Source organism: Manis pentadactyla, chromosome 9 (assembly GCF_030020395.1).
Source record: "Manis pentadactyla isolate mManPen7 chromosome 9, mManPen7.hap1, whole genome shotgun sequence".
Classification (NCBI taxonomy): domain Eukaryota; kingdom Metazoa; phylum Chordata; class Mammalia; order Pholidota; family Manidae; genus Manis; species Manis pentadactyla.
The window spans coordinates 90,975,489-90,990,221 of record NC_080027.1 but is presented as its reverse complement, the minus strand read 5'-3'; the positions used below and the strand labels follow the sequence as shown (position 1 = coordinate 90,990,221).

The 14,733-nt window shown below is 47.1% G+C and overlaps 1 protein-coding gene across 3 annotated transcripts in view; it reads left to right on the top strand.

Annotated features, from left to right (window-relative positions):
* SUSD4 (sushi domain containing 4) overlaps window positions 1-14,733 on the top strand; it is a 105,227-nt gene that overhangs the window by 52,099 nt on the left and 38,395 nt on the right. Inside the window, exon 1 of one of the 3 annotated variants that reach the window (XM_057507795.1) lies at window positions 10,998-11,060. The exons of the other annotated variants lie outside the window; for them this stretch is intronic. The gene's annotated coding sequence lies outside the window, so the exon portion shown is untranslated. Of the gene's footprint in view, window positions 1-10,997; window positions 11,061-14,733 lie in introns of those variants that run through there. 3 annotated transcript variants of the gene reach the window in all.

The window sequence follows — 14,733 nt, the reverse complement described above, 5'->3', positions numbered from 1 at the left end:
ATTCCATAAGCCACAGGATGAAAGACAGTATTATTTGCCATCCCGATCAGAATGATGTAAAAAGAAACAGTCCCCTTCACTTCTCCCTAGAAGCAGTGTCCTGTGGCTGGTTGCTCCATGCTGGATAAATGTACAAGGAGAGCCACTTTCCATCCCTGCTGCCCTGCCATGTTTTTGGTCCTTAAGATTTTGGCAAGTCAGTTTAGGTTTCACTCACTATACTTACCTGTCACTCTTCTTGCAAGCTCCTGCCTCACCTCTGTGCATCATGGTAGCCTTTGTATTCAGGTCTTGACATATGAAGCCACTTTCTTCAGCTGTTCAGTTGGAAAAGCATCTCAGTGTTTTTTGTCACCTTTTCATCTTCTAGAGTCTCCCTGTCAGATTAGTTTGAGATTAGCTTGATTTTCTTTGACTTTTTGAAAACCTGTTACTGGAAGTAACAGGCTTTTAAGCAGACTGCATAATCCTAGCACCCCCTTCCCTTGCAAGCAGAACTAATAATCAGCCGTCTCTCCCTCCCAAGGGTTGGCCACTTTAATTTTGTCATCTGATTCTTCAAACTTTTTTTTTTTTTTAATAGCAGCGAAAACTTTTTTCCAACAATTTTGCCTGCAACCCCAATGTAGAAAACAAGAAGTGGGAGATGATCCCAGAGCCCCATCGCCTCAGCCTCTCCCTTCCCATCTGAGGCTGAACCTGGAATCCATGCTCAGGACAGATCATTCTCAGCAGGTGCACAGCTGGTCAGATGCTCTGCTCAGAGAAGGAGATTTCCAGAGCATTTCTGGACCATCTCCCTACTTTCAAATTCTGTCTGTCCCCTCACTTTTCTCCTGGCCTGTGGGCCTAAGCAACATCATGCCTCAGCCCCCCACCTAAGTCTCAAGGCCTGAAGCAAGTTGCTGATTTGCCTCACTTTCAGCTCTGCCCACCCTCACTGCTGAAACAAGATGCCCACTCCCTGGATATCTACCCAGGGCTTGGTGGGATACTTCATTCAGTGCTCCTAACTCCCTGTGGCAGGGGTTATTCCCCCCCATTTTGCTGGTCAGGAAGCTGAGTTTCAGGGAAATGAAAAGGTTTGTGACCTGCATAATATCACAAAGCTAAGTGGTGATAAAATAAGACTGCAGCCCAAAGTTTTCTGGTCAAATCCAGCTGCAGGTCACTGACCTTCTGCCACCTTGGCCCCTTAGGGCCTTCGGTGCAGTTCTGACACCAGTTACCTGGTGAGCAAAGACCCCATAAGTTAAAGGCATGTCCGCTGTAAGACTGCCTCCACTTCAGACATTAGCCACAAGCTCTGGGCCTTGCCGGCCACCCACACTTCTGACCAATGAACTACTAACTGTGGTGGTGGTGTGGGGGGGGGGACTTACTATCCCCTCAGGTCCAATAGTTCAGTAGATTGACTCACTAGAGCTCAGGAATGTGCTATGCTCATTATTACTTTTTTACTGTAAAGAATACAAATGAAGACCAGTCAAACAATAGACACAGAGTGAGGCCTGGGAGGGTCCCAAACCAAAAGTGCTGTGTCCCCAGGACACTTCACCCTCTGGGGCATCAGTGTGTCACCAGCCAGGAAGCTCATCTGGGCTTCAGGTCCAGAGTTCTTATTGTGGTCTCATTGCCAAGGGTATGACTGATTGAGCCATGACCATGTGGTTGAATTCAGTCTCTGACACCCCTCCCCTCCATGGAGATCAGGCTGGTATCACACAGCCCAAAGCCCAACCTGTGGTCATATGGCTGGTCTTTCTGGCATGGCTAGCCCCCACCTGAGTCATCTTGTTAGCATAAGCTATCAGGGACCACCATGAGTTACAAAGACAGTTATTACTCAGAAAATCCCAAGGATTTAGAGGGTACCTAGGGACCAGAGACAAGGTGTCTTGCCAATGGGTTTCAGCCCTGGGCAAGTTTGCTATGGATTCAATGTGACCAAAGAAAATTGACAGCAGAATGCTCTTTGTGGTGAAAGGGTTATACCCAACTTCATTCCAGGTGGCAGGTCAGTCACTAGAATCCCATTCACACAGAGCGAGTCTGTATGCAGCAAGCCAGTCTCTGCCTCTGGGCCCCTCTGTCCACACAGCCATCCTCTGGGCCTCTCTGCCTGCACAGCCATCCCGCACAGCCGTCCCACACAGCCGTCCTCTGGGCCTCTGTCCTCGGCGCTGCCACCACTCTAGCCTCTGCTCTGCTCTCCTGCAGCCTTGCAGCCCTGCCATCATGTCGCCCAGAGCACTGAGCGGAGCTCTTTATATAGAGTCAACAGCCATGTAATGCCTAGCAGGGAGCTAGTCAACCACGGCCAGGTGAGAATCCTGGCCACAGGAACTCTCATTTTATCCACACAAGGGCAGCCGAATTCTCTATTACACAGCAGGCCTCTGTGTGCTCTTTGCTTCCTGACCCCCACCCCACCCCAGCTCTCTTTGCTCTACACGGTCACCAGACTCTCATCAGCAGTTTACCATGACTGGCCATGGGAACAGCACCTGGACTCTAAGTTGGAAGTGACCTCAGAAACATACTTTCATTCTCCCTTCCCCAACTGTCTAGCTGGCTGATGGGTGACACGGTGAGTGAACAGTAAAACGTGGGGATGTTCCTAGAGTCTCTGAAGGAGGGATCTCAGGCTCTCCGCTGCACGTCTGTGATTCTGGCAAAGCGCTGTGGGCCTCAGGTCATCAATCCAGGTCTTTCTCAAATGGCACTTGATTCCTCTTGGAGTTTTCAAAGCACCCAGGGATCCTTGCCTCCCTGAGTGCTCCACAGGGCTGAGATTGGACAGGACAATTCCAAATCCCTCTTTTTTAGATCAGGTAATGATGCTTTGGCATCTTCTGTAACTTGCTGAAGGTCATATGTCACTGAGGTGACAGAGCTGGCCTGGCAGCTATGGTCCATACTCGCCCCCAGCCAGAGTGAGTGATTTGGCCCTAAACACTTTTTTCTCTAGTGCAGAGTTGAGGCTGGAGCCACTTTAGTTCCTAGCCTGTCCTATTTGCCAGCTGAGACAAATTGTGGGCTCCATAAAAAGTTAAATAGCAGCTGCTTCATTTTCTTCCTATCCATATTTGAAATTATGATGATCTCATTTGCATGGGTAGTTCAAGGTATGACTGTCTGGGCCTGCAGGATCCAAGAGTCCTTAAATGTAACCAGACTTGCATGGTTTTTCAGATTGGCTGGCATGAAATATTTTGAGCACCACGTTCATGAAAGAAGCCAGTAGCCATGCAGATGGAGCACATGATTCCTGCTCATCCTGTTGGCTCTAATTAATAACATCTTACAGGTGAAGGCACAACCTGTGGCTTCTTGCTGGAATAACAGCAAAGAGATGAAATTAGCACATGAATTGGGCTAAGAGGAAATTAGCCAACAGCTGTATCCTAGACCACAAAGTTCTATGCTGTTTCTTCAGCGAGAAGGACAGAGACACTGTGCCAGCCTCAGTTTAACCCAAGTCCCAAGTGCAGATTTTTCTATTTTGTTCACTGGCCAATAATGATAGAAGCAGCATTTTGGCACTAGAGAAAGGAAGGCTGACTGGCTTGTATGTTATAGAGGCTTGGAGATTTTATGAAATTCTGCAAGAAAAACTGTGACAAAAAAACCTGAGCCTATTTCTGAGTAAACAAGTATCTGTTTGCATTTTTCCCCTGTATTTATCTTAATTTATTCCACTATTGGACTGCTGACAAACACCCTCTATCTCCATCATTACCATAATTCTGTAACATGGTGTTTTAGACTCTAAGTTAGGGTAGAAATCTGCAAATAGGAAGGGCCAAGTTTTCAGTGCCCTTGAGTGACTGATTTTTTTGAGGCAAAGCTGCTCCTTAGCAGCCCGAGGCTGCCTGGAGAACATCTTCATCATTTGTAGCATTTCCTTTTATCTTCCACATAACTTTAGGCTGAGTTCAGGGAGAAGGATAATTGTTCTGGGAAAGGGCAGTATTCTGTCAAACCACCTCCTTTTTTCACAAACCACCTAAGTCCATTGACAGCATATTTATAATACAGTGTTTTGGAAATAAGTACTTTCAGATGCAATGTCAGGGTTCATTATCAGTCCTGACTAGGCGGTGGTCTCTACTTGTGTCACAGAGCCTGCCCAGCGAGAGCACCATCTATTTCCAGCGTGCAGGCAGCGCTCCTGGGGACGGGAGCTGTAGCCCACACCAGCCACATCCTGGCACCAGCAACCCCTAAAACTCGGTGTTCTCGCTGCTCCCCTGGCAGGGAGGTGATTTGGGGAAAACACTGCAGGGATATTGTGCCTGCAGGGGCCTCTGTGGAATTTAACACCCGCCAAAGCAAGCTAGTCCTCAGCACCACACTCTTCCAGAAGAATCTCACTGTTTGGTGATGCTTTAATCTTGAGGCTGTGTGTGTCTGTAGAACCACATGGGCCATCTCCCAACCCCCCAACTTAATTAACACTTCCTTGCCATTAGAGGTCATTAAAAAATTTCATTTGCTTCTTGACTATAAATGTTCATTGCAGAGAATTTGGGATATATAGAAGTGGATAAAGGAGATATAAAAATCACCCATCAACCTTCAATCCCAAATAGCACACTTAATATTTAGGGATATTTCATTTTTTTCCTATGCACATGCATTGTTTTGTATATTAAAAAGGATAATGCTGCATGTATTATTTCAGTTACCTATATTGTCCCATAATCGCTAATATTTAATGATTCGAAAATTCCCAAAATGTACTTTTAATGGTTTCAGAACATTTTACCATATGAACAGATCACAGCGATTATCTTGGCCCAGGTGCATAGTGGGTGGGTGCCCTTGACAAAGAGCTGTGTGACCAACATGTTTGCAAACCAGGGTGCTGTGGGATCCTAAAGAGAGTTCCCCATAAAGAATTGTGGTATGTGCACTGCTGGTTGTGCCCCATGGCCAGAGAGCCATTCTTGTGCTCACGGAAAATGGCAAGGCCGGGCTGAGGGGTTGGTTTTTACCCCACCCACGTCTCTGTCCTCTCCGTGTTGTTCAAGGCACTGTCCCAGGGCCTTCCAACCCTAGGTTCCAACCCTCACAGGACCGCAGGGCTTAGGAGAAGGTAAGTGCAGCCTTGTCACGCCTGCACTGAAGGATGTTCTTCTCTATGATTCACTAGTGGCCGCAGGGGCAGCCAGCCAGTCGGTCCCAGGCACACCCCGGGGCTGGGGTTCTGTGTGACTGGATGTTAGAACTCAGCAGTTCACTGCTGCCAGTGTTGATGTGACAGTGACATAGGTCACGTGAAGAAACCAAATCACCCATGTTCTGTGAATGATACAGGAAGACCAGAGAACTCTGCTAGTCAAAGACAGGTCATGGCATTATCCAAAAGGACAAGTCATTTGGCAGGACACCTCTTGTCCTTTAATGACTTCCACCCAGGCCTCATGTGCTCTAGAGCAGGCTTCTACCATGGTAGAGCCTCCCTGTTCACACCAAACTGCGGCCAGGAATGAGGCTGGGTGTGGAGACCCAGAGGCAAGATGTGGCACTTCCGTGTATTTCTGTAAATTAAATGTAATGGCTTTGAGCCACAACTGCCTGGTGGGTGAGAATGCAACTGTACGCATGTGTGCCCGTGTGTATGTGTGTGTGAGAGAGAGAGAGAGAGAGAGAGAGAGAGAGAGAGAGAGAGATGGGGGACTTGGGAGGCTCCTTCTCTATGTCCATATTCACTGGATCAGAAAAGAAACCTGGGATCCTGTGCAGCCAGGTTGAGGAGGCTCTGGGTCACTGGTCCCTGGCGGCTGTGTTTCACCATTGTGCCTTGAGCTGAGGGCAGTTCTCTAGCCAGTGTCCTGGGCACTGCTCTTCTGGGAGGTCCCTGCTGCCCCACAGCTCCCACTGCTCACGGTAGCCCCCCAAGCTGAGCTTGGCACTGGCCCACCTCTCTGCCCGGGTCCCCTTGTCTCTGGCCCTGGATGAGCTTTCTACCAACACAGATAGCTGGGGAGGACTGGGTAGATGGCACAGGAGCAGCATGTGTGGAATACAAGGCAGCCTCCAGAGGAGGTGGCTGTGATCTGCAAGACTGGGGACGGGTGTCCCAGGCTACCAACAGGTGTCCCAAACTACTTCTTTATCTTTAGCCCTGTTCACCTGTTGCAGGGGGGTTTTAACATACTTACCCAGCTGTGCTCTGACACTGTTTGTTAGAAGAGGGAGAAAAACAACTGATTTTGTGCCAGAATGATGCTCCCCATGTTTTATGGTTAGAAAAGAATGACATACTCATACAATCTGTTGACACAAATTCATTCAGGCATCCTGACTTAGAGGAAACCATTTCTACTTAATGACCTGGTCCCTGTACCTCTCCCTGAAGGCAGCTCTTGGTAGTGGTCCCAGGTGAAGGTGCCATCTGGTCAAAATTCCAGCTGGGCCCAGGAGTGTGGCCCTTACCAAGGCTTGCCTTGCTGCCCTCCCAGTAGGAAGATGCCTGGGTGGGAACCCCCATCCCTGGACTAGTCCCTGTTCTCCGACTTGAGCTTTGTGGGTTTGCACAATCATTTAGGCTTTTTGATCTCAAATTTCTCAGCTATAAAATGAGGGAAGTTATTTAGGTGGCCTCTAATATTCCTTCCAACCATAACATTGTAATTTCTGTATTGCTAAAAAGTTTCAGCTGATATTTATTTCCATATTATTTTGTATCTTTCAAGACATTTTTGTAAATTCCCATTTGACTTAAATAACGTTGTAAGGGAGATAAGGGATGAAAGTTTGTATTTAAATAGTACCACATTCATAAAGGATCTGCCAGCACCAATCCCACCAGTTGGTCACTGAGCATTGTCATGCTTTGACCCAAGTCAGCTGGCCCTAGGTGGATACAACAGAAATGGTGGTTCTGGCATATCTGGCTAAGTTTTTTATAGTGACTTTATATAGGTGGTGGAAACATGATTTTCTTCAAGCTAATAATCTTAAAAACAAACAGAGGCCAGCACAGAGCTCTAGTTCTTCTGCTCCTTGTAGACATGAAAGTGGTTTCTCCTCCATCTCCTGTTTCACATACCATCTTATTCCCCCTCCCGATTCCCAAACCCTTAAAGAGGCCCAGTGGCACTTGAACATAAATGGGGATGAGAAAACCTCATGGATGGTCTGGACTCTAGTATGTGATGACCCGTTATGCAGTGTTTCTGACAAGATGGTTTTAAAGTGAGCACTCTCAGCAGTTGGGTACCCACAGGGTGGCTGCAAAAATGAATACCATAAAACCATTATAGTTCTCTCACAGGGTTGCTCAGTGGATGAAGTAAGATTGTGTATGTAAAAGACTTTGTAAACTGTTAAGTTCTGTGCATGTGGAAAGAGGTTTTAGTATTGCTCTGATCTATGTTCTTTATAAACAACAACTAGCCATAGGCATTTGTAGAATGTGTTCTAGGGATTTTTTTAAACCCCCCATAAATTGTTTCCTGAGTTTCTTCAGCCTAAATGCTTGTGCTTTGGGAGGTTGTTCCAATTTTTATCAAAAGGAGACCAGAAATCATGGCATCCAGAAGCAGAAGAGACCTGAAAAATCACCCAGTTGCCTCATTTAGTGTTGGCATTAAAACCCAGGTCACAGAACTGGTTAGATGGGCAACCTCATTATATACTGGATAAGGATTTGCTTTAGAAAAGAGCCCCATTTTTAATTTATTAATTGTTTTTTAAGTTTATCCATGCCTTCTTCAAATGTTTTGTCAACTCATATCCTAAATTTTATATCAACTATGAAATTTCCATGCCACCATCTTCCTACCGATGGAAGAAACCCTCAGATTTTTCTGATGAATGGTTTTCTGTGCTTGCTTTATTTCAGTGGGATAAAGGTTTATTCTGTTTTTCCACATTATAATATCACAATCTGGAATGAAACTGTTATGTTGGTGGGCATGCTTTTATAGAGCATCATCATGAAACTGGAGTGAAAATCACATTATGAGTTAGTGTTGTTACCAGCTTTATTGGAGCTGTAACTGAGGGAAAGGATTTAGGAATAATTGGGTAATCAGAGAGAATTAAATCCAGAGGGGAAAAGTATCAGTTCTGGCATCAGATGGGGAGTGCTGTGACTTCCACATCTGTGGTCTTTATGCATTTTAATCAAGACAAAATTATGCTATTAAGCCTTATTTTTGCTGTGTTTACTTGCTCAGGCACAGCAGACTGTATCTTCTCTGGATGTTTCTTGAAACGTGACAACATTCTTACTGTTTCTAGGGAAAAGGTACCTAACTTGATTACCATCCAAAAATTTGCAGTTGCTATTCTGTTTATAACTGTAGGTACAATGCTCACTGTAGGTTCTGGGTAATGGAATCCAGAACCCAGCGCCTTCAACCCTTGTTGTGGCAAACTATGTCCCCAAGTTCATGGCTGTGTTTTCCAAGCACGGGGTTACGGGGCATCTCATTGGTATAAACTTGCTGTAATAAATGGTCCACTATGCTCTTGGCTTGGCAGATGGTACTGCTGAAGCTAGCGTGCTCCTGCTCTCCGGTGCCCCTCTGCTGTATTTCCTGAGGGACACTGCTCTGCAGGGAAAGGTCTGCTTAGCCTGGTACATGGTAGCAGTAGTCAGCTTCTCTTCCCCTACCCCACCCTGATACCTCTTAAACATGTACAGTAATAGTACCCTGAAGTATGGAATGACATAGCACTAGGTTCATAAGCAAAATTAATTTAGAAACTTTTTTTTGTTGAATTTTTTGTCTTGCATTGTACTGGAAAATTTGCCTTAACCTGTTCTTTTGCTCTGTGCTCTTTCTGTATAAATCTTAGACACCTTGGTGGTTCCTGTTTGGCTTTGGTTTGATCCACTGGTGCCCAGGAATGTCCATCCTTGTGCCCAAGTTGGGGGCTGCCTGGGAGCCTGAGGGCCCCCGAAGCCAGAGCACTGGAGAGTGTCCTCCAGGAGCAGCTGCTGGCTTCAGAACAAGGGCCAGAGCTGTCAGCATTCTGAAAGCTCCCAGACCTCAGATTTCCCCTCCAAGTATGACCCTTAATTTGCAGAAACCGGACTTCAACTCTCTGGAAGTTTCCTGTGTTGTCATTAACTGTTTTATGGCTTAGCTGTTTGGCCCAAGAGAAAGACTCTAGAAGTATTTGTTGTCCCCATTTCAACAGCCATTTTCAAAGACACAACCCCGGGCAAGTTAGGGAAAAAGATAAGCTTGAATATTTTTGGAATTTAAGGTGCCTCTAGGAAATTAGGAGATTGCCTCCTTATAAAGCCATATGCTTTTTTTTAGGGAATGGCTTGAATATTAATAACATAACAGCCAACATACATTAATTGTGCACTTACCCTGTGCTTGTCATATTACATGTATGTATATCTACCTGTGTTTTCATGGCAGCCCTAGAAGTAGACACTATTCTCAGAAACCCATCTATATATCAAGAAACCTAAGACACAGAGAGGTTAAGTAACTTAGTCAAGGTCACACAGCTAGATAATGGCTGAGTCAGGATTCAGAGCACAGCCTCTCCCCAAACCCTATGCCTTGAAGCACCAACTACATTGTTGGAAGTAAGTTTATGTCATCAAATAGAATGACAAGGTGGAGTGTATTTGAGGCAGTGTTTTTCAAACCTTTTTGACTGAACCACTGAAAGATATTTTACACCATAGCCTCGCACGTGTGCATAAATAGAACTGATGAAATCACATGAAATGACACGTTGCTCATGTCGGATGCACTCTTTCCCTTTCTATTTCATTTCTAGAAAGTGCTGCTTGTAGCCCCTAAAATTGATGTTGTGACCTTTTATAAGGCCACAACTTGTAGATCAAAAACTCCTGAAAGTCCTAGGGGTTAGCTTGCTCTCTTCAGGAGGCCCTGGGTCACAACTCTGTGGAGGGAATGCCCCTGAGCTCCTCCCTCAGTGCCCAGCCTGTTCATGGACTGAGTGAATGTTTAAATAGATCATAATTTTCCTTTCCCCATCTCTGTTTGCTTAAATGCTCTTCTCCCCTTGGTCCCTTTTATTTTAAAAAACAAAGAGCTAAAATTGTGCCCAACATGGAGACTATTTAGACTGGAACAGAAAAGGTCAAGAAACACTTAATGATCTTGTTATGAAAATATGGATTATAAATGAATTTTATAAAGCAAGTCACATTTGCTCATGATTTTAATTGTGATTTTAACAGTTTGAAATTGCCTATCTGCTGTTTCTCCCACATTCTGAGTCTCAGACCTCCTGTGCTCCTCTATGGCCCATGGCTTCTCCTGTGTGGACTGGTCTCACCTCTACTACCATCTCTCTGAGTTAAGGCGTCTGGGGCAGCTTGGGGGGTGCGTTTACTCAGTTCCAGCATTTCCTGGAAGATGTTTGGCAACTCCTAAACTGTCTGAATGTTTGAGCCTGACCTTGGCTCAGATTGGACTGCCAGAATACGTGGACTTCTCTAGGATCTCAGGCTCCGAAGGAACGCACCCCTCAGACAAACACCATGGGGAGCCTCTGGGGGCAAAGATGGACCAGCCCACACATAGGGTTGGCTGCGAGGTGCCCGGGAACTCGTGGCATGTCAGGAAGTTCAGGTCATCACACCATGAGCAGCCAGGAGTCTTGTGCTTTTAATTGGTGTGGGATGGAGAATTAATTTATTTGCTGAATAGTTTTGCCTAATGGGTTTCTTTAATATTGCCTCTCTTTGTTGCTGATGCCTCGTTACAGATACAGCAGCAGAATACATGGCTTCTGGGATAAGGCAGGCTGCCAAAACATGTGTTCATTTGATAAGTTGAGGTCAGCGTAGGAGCAGGGGTATTTGAGAGGGTGGGGAAGCTTAAGGTGGCAAAAGGGCAGGCACACGTGGCTGTAAATAGCCCTTTCAACAGGCCCTCAGGACCTCCTGGCTCCTCTTTGTCTGTGCTTATAACGCATATGACGCTCAGGTGCCTAACCTTTCAGCCTTTGAAAGTAGAAACGGTTTTTAGAAGATTTTTCTTAATGCAACAGAAGGGCTCTCTTCCTGGTGTAAAGGCTTTGTGGAGTCACAGTGACATTTTCTGGTAGGTGGCCTAAGAGAAACCTGTCCCATTGCTGAGGAGCAGGGAAGGCAGATTTAGTCCAGGGGAGCTGGAATTGGAATGTTTGGATCTGGTGGAGGAAAGACATTCTGTGGTCAAGGGGGGCCTCCAGCTTACCACGTCTTTCTCCCTCTGTTCTTCACTATCGAGGGCAGTATGCCCTCCACTCTCTGGGACTGATTCTATCTCACGAGACTGCTGTCTGGGCTTAGGTTCTGATCTGGACAGCATCTTTGGTGCCGAGATGGTCTGCAGAGCCAGGCTGTGCTCAGTGTATGCTTGGTGGCCACCTTGCACTTTTTAGGTGATGAAAGTCCCCAGCGCCTCAGGCTGAGACTGTGCCCTGGGTGGTGTAGGCATTGGGGGACCACGAGGAAGTTTCCTATTGAATCATTAGATGTTCCACCATCGCTGTTTGTTCAGTCCTGCTTTAACAGATGGGCCTCCAAAACATCTACAAACGTTCTTTCCCTTGAAGACTTTACGATATACTCAAGGTCTAAGTCATTCAACATGCGCTGTGAACAGGACAAGGTGCAGTGGAGGCACTTGTACTGGTCAAGAGCCTGGGTCTGTGCCGGAGGCCAGGCTTTACTCCAGCCTGCAATGAGTGGCTGGGCTGCCTCTCGGCCTCTGCAGGCCTTGGCATCCTCTGGGAGATGGTGGGTGGCCCAGAGACCTCCCAGGTGCTTCTAATGCCAGCCGGCAGTGGGCACTGTGGGAGTGGTGGGGAGAGGCTGGGGCTGCTCTGAATTCTGGTTAAGGTTTGCAAACATACCTGCTTAAACTTCAGCAGCAAAGCTCTTTGCTCACCAGCCCCAAGACCCGCTCACAAGTAAATGCGTAAATAATCAATTTTTTTGTCTATATTCTGTTTCTTCCCTCACAGACCCATATAGTAGTTTACAGAGAAATGGAAGCCAAGTCCTCGTCTGAATTGGTTTGGCTGCATTTGATACAGTCTTCCTTTCTAGAATATGACTCTTCAGTTATAATAAGCCAAAAGATTGCTTTTCATGCCTCTTTCATTTTTATGATTCTTTTCAAAGACTTCTTAGGTCGCTCACAGTAAAACCACACAGTAGGCTGCAGCAGATTCAACAGTAGCCAAACCAGAAGTGCTGAGAGCCCTTAGTGTGAGCGGGTTTGATGCATTTCTCAGTCCTGTTGCGAGCATGGCTTTTGGTTAGAAGGAAAGTAGAGGAGGTACTGCCTTGCTCTGAGAATCAGAGCCCATCACCATTCCACCCCTGATTTGTTCCCAGGGTCACAAGTGCTGGGCGGGACAATCAGTGCGGGTAACAAAGATGCCAGGATACAGAGGACGTAGGTCGAGTGAGCACCAGGGGGAACCCGGGCCAGGACAGTCTCCCAGGGCTCAGACCTCAGGGCCCAAAGCTGCCCCCACCCCATGGGCTGCCTATCCAAACCCAGGGGTCCAGAGAGAAATGGTGTCCTCCACGGTGGGGGACAGTCAGCATTTGCACTTTCCAAGGAAATTTTAGGAAGACTGGGTTCTCCAGAGAAAACAGAGCCAATAGTTAATCTGTGACACACACATGTAACGCTCTCACAGATGCACACACACATATGCACACTCACACAGACATGCAGCCATACTCTTACATACTCACACATTTATACATGCACACACTCACATGCACACACAAGTCTCACAGATGCACACACACACACACACACTCACACCATAAGGGATTGGCTCCCACGATTGTGGAGGCTGAGAAGTCCAAGATCTGCAGTTGGCAACCTGGAGACCCAGGAGAGCCAGCACTCTGGTTCCTGTCCAAGGCCAAAGGCAGGAGAGGATTGGTGTGCTGGTCGCAACAGTCAGGCAGAGGAAGAATTCTTTCTCAGTCCCACTTTCCTTCTATGCCAGCCACTGCAGATGAGCTGAGGCCACCCACATGGGGCAGGGCCATCTCTGTGACTCAAAGGTTAATCTCATCAGAGATACCCTCACAGACACACAGACCAGTGTTTGACCAGCTGTCTGGATGCTCTGCAGCTCAGTCAGACTAACACATGAAAAGCACCCCACAAAGACTGTTCATATGTCGGTGCTGCACTCTGCATCAAATTTAGGAAGCTAGAGCTTGCCGCTTTTGAGGATTTATTAAAATGGGATGTTCTTTTTTTTTCTCTCCCCTCCCCTAAAGAAACATATTGGAAATGATTCTGTGAACTCTTATGTTCTCCAAGGTAGGGCTGCTTGTTCCAGAGCATACACAGAATTTGAAGAGTGGGAGGGCCTCAGGGTGCAGTTCTGGATCAGACTGCTGGAGCTGGCTGGCACGAGTTACTTTCTGCTCCTCGCCCCCAACACCTACGCCAGCCCAGCCCCTGTCCAAGGTGCCACCTGAAGTGGCTGATCATCACAATGCAGAGAGACACTAAGAAAACATCTTCAGGGAAATGACCCAGGCTGGGAACTGATCCTCTAGGGGTAATTTGGAAGGTGGGTTTGAAGCCCTGGTGAGCCTTGGAGAATTTCTGCCTTGCTCCACGGGATTAGTTGTCCCATCTACTGAAGAATGATTTTTTTCTCATGCCAGCCCATATTCTGATTGCTCTCCCACCACGTCTTAGTCCCCTCTCTGTGCCATGGTGGCCCGTGTCCAGTAGCGTCCTGGTCATCAGCGCTGTCCCAGACATGGAAACGGAATTAGAGGTTAACCATGATACAAGAAAGCAGAGAAAGTGGATGGGGACAGTCGTTTGGAGGGGCAGGAAGATGTAAAAAAGTACAGAATTTATTCAGAAGGACACTCTGCTGGTCTAATTTCATGATACTCTCATCATTTATTAGATCAGGAGTCATTTTTCTGGTGTATTCCAGGCAGAGTTTTCAGCTTTCGCTCGAATTATCTGTCCTTCTCTGAGAGAACAGCTTTGGGGTCTGGGGCAGGAAGGTGTGACAAGCTGAGGGGTCTGTGCCCTGGACTCTGATGAGCATGGCTCATTGTTAGGGGGTGACTGGCCAAGAAGTGTGTCAGGGGGAGACACAGATGTCTCAGCCAAAACCCTAACAAAAACCTACCTCTGGCCCTACCCTGGAGAGGGAGGAGGAGGGCTGAGGTGTGTGAGGGTGTGGACTGGAGGAAGGCTGTGAAAAATGCAGGAATGCAGACCACTTGGGAGAAGAGAGGAGGTGGGAGTGTGTGAGGAGTATGTCTGTGCTGGCAGAGAGCATTTTACACCTCCCTTGTCTGTGGAATATGCTGGCTTCTGGGACTATCAGAGGGATAGGTGTTACTGTTTGGTGAGATTCCATAGGGACATTTGCTCGATTAGTCCAGCAGAGTAGTTGGCATGTGGTTCTGTCCACCCACATCCCTCCTCCATCCTCCATCCTCCATCTGCCACCCACCCATCCATCCATCCTTCAACCTCCATCCACCCATCTGTCCTTCAGCAGAGCACTTGTGGAATGCCCACACTCATTACACACCATGCTAGGTGCTGAGGGGGTGAAAATTAGGACCCGGTCTCCTGTTCCAGAAGTTTGCAGCCCAGTGGGAGTCCTCTGGAAGGTGAGCCAGTGCCTCAATGGGGAGCGACACCTCCCATCCAGACTGAAGGGGGAAGGAAGACTCCTAGGAGAGGTGCTATTTAAGCCGAGTCCTGGAGCATGAGG